This window comes from Sorex fumeus, unplaced genomic scaffold (genome assembly GCF_029834395.1).
Source record: "Sorex fumeus unplaced genomic scaffold, SorFum_2.1 ptg000046l, whole genome shotgun sequence".
NCBI classification, from domain to species: domain Eukaryota; kingdom Metazoa; phylum Chordata; class Mammalia; order Eulipotyphla; family Soricidae; genus Sorex; species Sorex fumeus.
The window spans coordinates 14840009-14850078 of record NW_026606103.1 but is presented as its reverse complement, the minus strand read 5'-3'; the positions used below and the strand labels follow the sequence as shown (position 1 = coordinate 14850078).

Sequence of the window (10070 nt, the reverse complement as noted above, 5' to 3'; positions counted from 1 at the left end):
TTTGATATAGTTCCGTTTCTGTTTTTATTACCTTTGCCACTTGAGTTCTTACATTTCAGACTTCACTGTGGTCATGATTTTGGAGAGTCTTGCCTATGTTTCCCCAATGGATTTTTCAAGATTCAAGTGCAATATAAAAATTTTAATTTACTTGAGTTGATTTTTGTTTACAGGGTGAAAGAGGGGTCTATTTTTCCCTTATTGCTTCTGTTTTATTCTTTTTCTTATTTTTCACGATTGTCTGAGATTTCTAACACCTTACTCTGAATGGAGCAGGTCAAGATCTCACAACGTTTCATAATTGCAAGCACTGTGGGAAAGCACAGGGTCACTCCAGACCCAAGTATGATGAAGGCTTGCACCTAATTTCATTTTTTTTAATTGTGACTATCTAGTTTTCCCGTAATCATTGGCTAAAGAGGTTTCCTTGCTCCAATTCATGCACTTCTTCATAAATAAATTGCTCATGCATCTGAGGGTTTCTCCCTGACTTCTCAATCCTATGCCATTGAGAAGAGACTTTTTTTCTTCCTGTACCAACCAATTTTGATTGCTAAAGCTTTGTGTCAGAATTTAAAGTCTGGGGACACAATGCCTCCCATTTTTCCTCAAGATTGCTTTGGCTATGTCAGGAGTTTTGTAGCTTAATGCAAATTTTAGAAAAATTTACTCCATGTCCTTGAATAATGCCACGGAAATTTTTTTCACAATTTCTGTTTCTGTAAACTACTTTGAGTTAAGATAGTCATTTTCAAGATGGCAATTATTATGATCCTTAAACCAAGAATATTTTTCTATTACATTAGTTCATTTTAAATTCCTTTCAGAAGTTTTTCAGTTTTCACTAAATAGGTCTTTTACCTCCTTTGTTAAACTAAGGGGTTTCTGTTTTTTACATGATTGCAATCGGGTTTATTTCTATTCTGGATTTGGGTTTTTTGTTATTGTTGTTTGTTTGTTTACATGTAAGAATAAATTAGAATCCTGTGCACTGGTTTTGTAGCCTGCTACTTTACTATATAAATATATTGTTTTGAGGAGTTTTTCAGAGGAGCCTTTTTGGGTTCCTACATACGAAATTCCTAACAGTGCTTTGTAGGTTTTAATAAGTAAATCTTTCACCTCCTTTCTAAAAATTGATTACACATTACCTAATGTTTTTCATAACTATAAGCAAGATTTTTAAATTAAATCACTCTTTTATCATTGTTTACATATAAAATCACAAAAGATTTTCCTGTTTGCTTTCGTAAGCTGCAACTTTCCTGTAAAGATTTATTGCTTCTAGGAGTGTTTAATGAATGATTGGTTATGCAGTCTTAGGGTTCTTGATATGTCATTTGTAAACAGTGAATTTGATTTCTTTGCCAATTTGAACACAAATTTAAATTTTTTTCTTGCTTAATTTCTGTGGCAGCAGCTATCAGAACTGTATTGAATAATAGTGCTTTCAATATATTGTTACATCCATAACAGCGTTCGGAAGTCAAGCACTAAAGAAACAAATTGTGATTGAAGCCGACTTCAGGTTAACCATGTCACCATAACACTAGAAAATACGTTATCTGTGAAACAAACAAACAAAAAACTATAATGTATTTACAGAATAAGGGATTCACACTGTGCTAACATACACCTACAGAGAACAAAGGCAGTAAGAAAAATACAAAACCCAAGAAAAGTGAGACAGAAATAACATTTTTCCCTTTCTGATATTTGGGCCATTCTCAGTGGTACCTGAGAGTGACTCCCAGTTATTTGCTTGGGGACTTCCTGTGGACCTTTGGGGGCCAAGCAGTGCCAGGGACCCAGCACAGGAGATTCATGGCAAAACATGCTCTCAAGCCATTTGAGTCATTGCTCTGGACAGAGGATTATTTTTTAAGGGCAATACTGACTCTGTCCCCAGTGGCAATTACTTTTAATATAAGTTTACTCTTCCCCATAAAAAAACATAAATGGCCAAATACATTAAAAAAAAAAGGCCCTCCCATTGTTCGTCGATTTGCTCGAGCGGGCCCAGTAACGTCTCCATTGGAGATTTTGTTGTTACTGTGTTTGGTATATCGAATACATCACGGGTGGCTTGCCAGGCTCTGCCGTGCAGGCGAGATACTCTCCGCAGCTTGCCGGGCTCTCCGAGAGGGGCAGAGGAATCCAACTCGGGTTGGCCATGTTGGCTGCATGCAAGGCAAATGCCCTACCGCTGTGCTAAATTTTTAAAAACACACAAAAGCCAGTAACCTACTTTATATTGTCTAAAGAAATTCTCCAGCTCTAGCGACACACAAAGGTCAAAAAAATGGAAAAAGATTTCCCATGATGGGAGAATTATGCTGAAAGTAGACTATAGACCAAACATGATTGCCACTCAATGCCTCTTTTGCAAACCACAGCACCCAAAAGGAGAGAGAGAGAATAAAAGGGAATGCTCTGCCACAAAGACGGGGGGGGGGGGGGGGGGGGATGGGGCTATGGGGGGATGGGCGGTGGGAAGGATACCAGGACCCATGGTGGTGGAAAATGGGCACTGGTGGAGGGATGGGTATTTGATCATTGTATAATTGAAATCCAAGCACAAAAATTTGTAAGTCTACAACTGTACCTCATGGTGTTCCACTAATAAAAATTAAAAAAAATTCCCATGCAAGTAATAGCCAAAAAGGAGCCACAAATGTAACCACAGTAATATTAGACAAACACTTACCAAGAAAAGCCTGTATGAGTGTTTGGATGAGCGCATGCGGCCAAGAGACCTGAGCGTTGGTGCTGGAGAAGTAGGAATCTTTAGAGCAGTGAGTGAATCCATGGAACTGTGAGGTCTGGAAAACGGGTCTGCAGCAGGAAATGAGGCAACCAGGGCATTTGCTCCCCAATGAAATGGGTTCGTGTTTCCACGAACAGCCTTCACCAGGCATAGAAGAGGATGTTATCTGCTTAGATCCCAGTAGAAAAAGCTCCAGAATTTGTGTAATAGCTTAGAAAGGTCAAAGGAGTGAGGAGCTCTCTTAGATCTCCCATCCTGTCCAGCAGCAAAATCCTGCTCTTTTGTTTCCACAGGGCAACCAACAATCACCCTGATACCAAAAGCAGTCAGAGACAGCACAAAAAAGGAAAACTACAAACCAATAGCCCTGAAAAATAAAGATTATATGAACCTATCAATAGGTGCAGGGAACACATTTGACAAAATCCAACATCCATTAATGATTAAAAACTCTCAATTAAAAAATGGAGTTGGAGAAATTTCCCTCAATATAGTTAAAACCATTTAACACAAATCCATAGAAAGCATAGTACTGCATGGAGGAAAACTAAAAGCCTTCCCTTTCAGATGAGGCACAAGAAAAGGATGGGCTTTCTCACAATTTCTATTCAATATTGTACTGGAAGTTCATGCCATAGTAATCACGCAAGAAGATATTAAGGTAACCAGATAAAAAGTCAAGCTCTCTTGATTTGCAAATTACATGATACTGTACTTAAAATCTCTGAACACTCTACCTAAAAAAACACCCTCCTAGAAACAAGAGAATTGAATGATAAAGCAGAAGGCTAGAGAATAGACACCTCTCAGAGGAAGATAGGTGGATGAGCAGTAGGCAAATAAAAAAATGCTCAGCATCACTTGTCAGAGAAATCCAAATCAAGACAAAAAGGACACATACCACCTCACACCAGTGAGAATACAATCTGTTCATAGACTAGAAGGATTAATGTAGCCAAGATGGCAATAATCCTCCAAAGCATTATACAGATTCAATGAAATTGTATGATTCAATAAATCATTATAGATTCACTTCTTTATAAAAAATGCCCCTTGAATGTTCCTGACATTTATATGGACTGACAAATCCCCACCAAAAATAGCCAAAGAAATCCTAGGGAAAAAGAAAACTGGAAGAATCACTCTGCCCAATCTCAACTATACTGCAAAGCTGTAGTAATTAAAGCAGTGTGGTATTAGAATAACACCACAGACCTTGGTATGTAAAATAATAAACAGACATTAAGACCAGTGAAATAGAACTGAAAACCCAGGAACAGATCCTCAGGTATATGGACAGCTAATCTTGAGTAAATAAGCAAAACATCTTAGGTGGAGCATGAGAACTTCTTCCACAAATAGTGCTGGGAAAACTAGTTGGTCAATGCAAAAAAAAAAGAAAAGAAATCAGAACCTTTTCTAATACCATGTACAAAAGTCAAATCAAAATGGTTAAGTACCTCAATACCCAAAAAAACATAGTCAGAAGAACACTTACGGACACTTGAAGCTAGAGGCATCTTTAAGGGGCCAACTGCCACTGGCCAAGCAAACAGAAACACAGATAAGCAGGACAATATCAAAACAACTTATCTGAATGAAAACTGTTACAAAAACACAAAGATTCCCCCCAAACTGGAAGATAATTGACCATCATTCATTTGATAAATTGTTAATATCCAAGATGCATATAAGCACTGATAGAACCATGGGAAAAATCCAACCCCATAAACAAATGGAGAGAAGAGATAAAACGAAACTTCTTCAAAGACATACAAATGATCAAAAGGCATATGAAAAAATGCTATACATAAGTAATCATTATGGGAATGGAAATCAAAACAATGAGATAGCACTTTACACTACAAAACTGGCACATATCAAAAGATGAGGAAGAAGAGGCTGGGCTGATAAAATCTCAGGGCCAAAATAGGCTGCCAAAATGAAGAAGGACAAAAATGACTGTACTTTCAGTGCACGTATGCTGGCATCAGATGCATCCATCGAGGACCTGATGGTGCAGGCGCGAAAAATCAAGTAGAACATCATTTGTCTGACCGAGACGAGAAGGCATCAATCACATCATGCCATTTTTGACACTGGGGAAGAGCTGTTCCTCAGAACATGTGACAAAAGAGGCATCGGTCTTGTCAGTGTCCTTGTCAACACAAACTTGGCCATAAACATTGATTCATTCGAATGCCTAACAACCCGAATTGGACAATTATACTTAAACAGATGTGGCTGGAGAAGTTCTAAAAAGAAGACCACACCTTCTACAAGATCATTGTCAGTGATTTTAATACCAAGATAGGACCGAGAAGATCAGCTGAAGAACTCCACATCAGGACACATGGCCTAGAATGGAACGAACAGGGTGAGAGACTGTCCGAGTTCATCATGTCGACCAAGACCATCTATGGTATCTCACAATTGCAGAAGGCTAAATCTAAACGTTGGATATGGGAGTCTCCCAGTGGATGATTCCACAATGAAATTGACCACATCATATTCAATCAATGGTCTTGCCTGACCGATATTGCTGTCTGCGCTCTCCCCTCGCTCCAAAGAGGTGCATAATAGCAAAAGGATGCTTAGCGCGTGTGTGCATGTGCAAGAACTACGGGCAAAGGCCAGATTCCTGCACAAGACCAACCGGAGCTCAATCCTTGAGACCCCAGGTGTCCCTGAGGCCTCCAGGAGAGACCTCTAAAATGCAGAGCCAGGGTCAACCCAGGGCACTGTAGGGTGTGGCCGCAAAACAAATGAAAAAAAAAAAACAACTGGAGGCAATTGAATGCAGCCTAAAGCTGCAGTGCTGACCCTCTCGTGGCCCATAGTCATGGCCATGTCCCTGTGTGTGGCAGCTGCAGAATCTGGAAGTCAGTTTCCACACCAAAGTGTGGTTCATTTTGGGGATCCTTGTATGGTCACCATCCTCATGTCCCTTGGGGGAACTTGCAGCACTTGGTGCCCTACACGAAGCCTAAGTTCCAGAGGCCCATCATCAGGATGTTGCCCATGTCACACCCACATGTCACACAGCTGGGTGTCTCTGAAGTATCACCAAATATGTGGACACCTTATGGTAGTGATAGGAGGCCTATGTCCTCTACAAATTCACGAGCTTCCTAGTCAACTTCCTGAAGAGCTGTTTTCAACCTAAAGTCATGGGGAAAGGCAAAGAGAAGCACAAGTCCTCACTTCCCTTCTTCTGCTTCCTTCCGTGCTCCATGGGAGAAATTCTGCTGCCCTGGTGCAAGGGGGTTGTGCTACAGTATGTCACGATCAGACTGGCCACCACAACCACCTCTGAGATCTGTGAGACGTGCAACATCTATGTGAAGGAACATTCAGCTTGCAGAGAGCTTGCGTGCATTTGGTCATCATCAACGTGCCCCTGTTCTTTGCCATGTACAGCCTCCTGATATTTTATTAAACACCAAAGGAGGATCTGAGCCCATCTAGCAAATGGGGATGTTCGTTCATGTGAAGCTCATTATCTTCTGGAAAACAGTGGTGATTGCTTTGTTGGTAAAATTTCATGTGATTTAAGACAGCAGAGACAGAAACATTATGCATAGAAATGTTCATTGCTACCATAGTCCACCACTACACCTTATATGGGAGATCAAGAATTACGAGTGTGCAACTCTTTGTTCCTCGAAACGTCACTTTTTCCACTTCACAACCACACACTGGTAATTACCACGAGCTTGGAGACACACTGATGGCACAGAATGTGCTCAGTACAGTTAGAGGTACCTGAAGACCTTTAAAATGACAAAGAACGTCACATAAAAGCCGAAACTTCGGAATCCATAATCCAGTGCTGCACTTCTTTATGCTTTTTCTTTCTTCCTTTATTTCTCTATCTTCCTTTCTTCCCTCCTTCATTTCCTCCTACCGTGCTCCCCTCTCCCTTTCTCCTCTTTTTCTTTTATTCTTTCCTTTTTCCTTCTTCCCATCCTAGAGCAATGCAGAGGACCATGGGTTGGACAGCCAATCTATGGAGAAGACATCAGACATAAGGACGGTCGGTCCAGGTACAAGGTCCAGTTCTGCACAGACTCATTAGGCTCACCTTGACCTGCCTCCAGTGAGGCTCCCACACTCCCACAGGCAGAGAGGGAGTGTCCCAGTGTCTGCCCACAGGACCTGAGGGGGGGGTGTTCAAGAAAGAAAGAAAGAGAGAGAGAGAGAGAGAGAGAGAGAGAGAGTGGTCTGCCATAGAGGCAGGCAGATGGGGGGAAGGAAGACATATGGAGAACATGCATACTGGCATACTGCTGAAGAAATGGGTGTTGGACCATTGTATGACTGAAACCCAATCATGAGAAACTTTGTAACTGTGTATCTCATGGTGATTCAATGCAATAAAAAATATTTGAAGTGCCTCTCAAATCTGTGTGTGTGCGTGTGTGTGAGAGAGAGCAAGAGAGCGAGAGAGAGAGCGAGCGAGCGAGCGAGAGAGAGAGACTATCTTTTTAGTCACTGTATCTGTGTATATTTGAAATACTGGAACGTTAAAGCCAGGGTAAAATAAAAATTAAAGGCCCTTAGGACAAGCTGGAGTTCAGTTGTGAAGTGTCATGTACCAATATTTAGAACTATCTGGTTTTTGATATATTTTTAATGATTCTAGGATGACTAGACTGAGGACTCCACCCAGCTACTTAGTGAAGTTGAAAGGAGAGCAAGCCAGCCATACCCTGGAGAACTTAGGGTTTACTTGTGAAGAGTTAGCCCTGATACTAACTGGAAGAGGCCACTTTAATATGGGAGCAGCCTGGAAGTTGTCTTTCCTTGCAGTTTCATTAAAGAACAAATCAAATAAATCAAGATAATTAATTGTAATCACCATTTTTAATTAAATTGTTAGTATGTATGTTAAAGTAATTGATTTAAATTTGTCTTGAAAGTTTTACAATTATGATGTTGAAATTAATAAGTAGCTACTGTTTTGTGAGAACTTTGGTGGAACAAGGCTTCCCAGAACTAGACTCTAAGGAAAATTTTGGATAGGAAGCAAGGGAAGTGCTCAGGAATAATCATTCCATGAAAAGAATGGAATAATAAAACATTGCATGATATTTGCTTTTATATAAATTAAGATCCATTTGGAAGACATTGTCGTTTTAAAAAAATCTTTACTATTTTAATTATATGACTATAAAGTTAAGTATATAACTTGTAGTTAGTTATATAATACAATAATTTATGTTATATTATTAAATAATTATTATAGCACTGTCACTATAATTCTGTCCTCCTGTTGTTCATCGTGTTCATTAATTTTCTTGAGCGGGCACCAGTAACATCTCCATTGTGAGACTTGTTGTTACTGGGGTTTTTTTTTTTTTGCATATCGAATACATCATGGGTAGCTTGCTAGGCTTTGCCGTGCGGGCAGAATACTCTTGGTAGTTTGCCGGGCTCTCCGAGAGGGGTGGAAGAATCAAACTCAGGTTGGCCATGTACAGGCAAACACCCTACCGGCTATGCTCTCACTCTGGCTCAAATAATTATTATGTGCTACATAATTTAAATTAAGTATTTGACTACAAAATTAAGAGAGAGAGAAGGAAAGCGCCTGCCATAAAGGCAGGCTAGGGGAGGGGCAGTGACAGGAGTTTCCCCCGGGTCATTTGTGGTGGGAAATGGACACTGGTGGAGGGATGGGTTTTGGAACATTGTATGCCTGAAAACCTGGTCATGAAAGCTTTGTAACTCTGTATCTCATCGTGATTCAACAAAAAACTTCACAAAAGCCAATAATTTAACATACCTAGCAATATTTGATCTCTGAGATTTTTGGTAAGTTTAAATTGTTAGGCTGATTTGGTAACCTTAGCAATAGCTCCATTCCTCGATGCTCCTGAAGAGACTGGAGGAAGTCTCCAGTTCAGGAATTTATTGTTTCTTCACTATGGATTACAGATGAAAGGGAAGAGAAATGGGGCCGTTTTAAACTTCAAACTGCTAGGTTACCCTGTGACTTTGGGTGATTTCTAAAATAAAGGATTAAGTTTTAAAAAATGGCACACAGTTATAAGAAGAATTTTTTGTTTGTTTCTGAATTTTTTATTGGATTCTGCAAAGCCAGAGAGCCCTAATAAGAATTTTTAGGCTATACTGCTAATTATTTTGCCTAGAACATGAAAATGCATTTCATTAACACAAATCATCTTATATGGTAGTTTTGACACCTGGTCTGAAACACAGTCATGACCTAAGTCTTAAGTATAAATATGAAATTTTTATAGTGCTTAATATGTGATTAAATTAAATAATTCTTGATATATGATAATATATGTGAGTTTTTAAAACTCTTTAATATGTTTTCCTAGAAATTGTGGTTTTAAGGATGCAAAATAAACCTAGGTTAATTTACAACAGGAGCAAAGCTTTTTTTGTTTTTTTTGGGTTTTTTTTGCTTTTTGGGTCACACCTGGCGATGCACAGGGGTTACTCCTGGCTCTGCACTCAGGTGTTACTCCCGGCGGTGCTCAGGGGACCATATGGGATGCTGGGAATCGAACCCGGGTCGGCCGCGTGCAAGGCAAAGGCCCTACCCGCTGTGCTATTGCTCCAGCCCCAGTAGCAAAGTTTTGCTGGAGCCAAAGTGTAGTATGTAATAGTTAACTGTTAAGTATTCTAAAGATTTTGGCTATTTATAGAATAATGTGTTTGTGTTTGGGTTTTGTTACACTTGAAAGTTTTGTAATTTTCAGTGCACCAATATTGTCTGGTCTATGCATGTGTTAGAAGCTGTGAAATGGTGGCTCTTAAACCAAGTTTGCGAATGTCTCCAGTATTTTAACTCAGAACTGTGATAGGATTAGAATCCACGTGTCCATGCTTTTCTGTTACTATGTGAGACCACAACTTGGGCTCTTCATAGAAAGGTTCCCCTGAAGAAGTAAAATGAAGAAAGAAAAAGGAGCACAACCTGATGACAGTTAGCTCCCCGTCCCTCTTTGCAAAACTGAGAGCTGGGATTATGAAGACATCACCATCTCAGGATGGTGATGGTTTGATAGTATGATATTTTTAAGAACAGTTCTGAGTGCTTTATGAATAGGGAATTTTAGGAAAACAAAATATGTCTTAGGGTAAAGGGAACTTAAGATTTTAAATACTGTAGTAGAAGTTATTGTCTCGTGGGAAAATGGCCTTTTAAAAAAGGAGGAAAAATAGAAAGCTAGAAGAAATATTTGACTTCAAACTAAGGTAGACATAACTGATTTTAAATATTGTCCCCTTTCATAAAATTGTGTTAATTTTCAAGCATTGTTTTAAA

At 39.5% G+C, this 10070-nt stretch overlaps 1 non-coding gene across 1 annotated transcript; it reads right to left on the bottom strand.

Moving 5' to 3' along the window:
- Window positions 1-235: 235 nt before the first annotated feature.
- On the bottom strand, window positions 236-362 carry LOC130031335 (small nucleolar RNA SNORA9). The gene has a single exon (XR_008793681.1). It is a non-coding gene; the product is annotated as a small nucleolar RNA SNORA9 (small nucleolar RNA).
- Window positions 363-10070: the final 9708 nt, after the last annotated feature.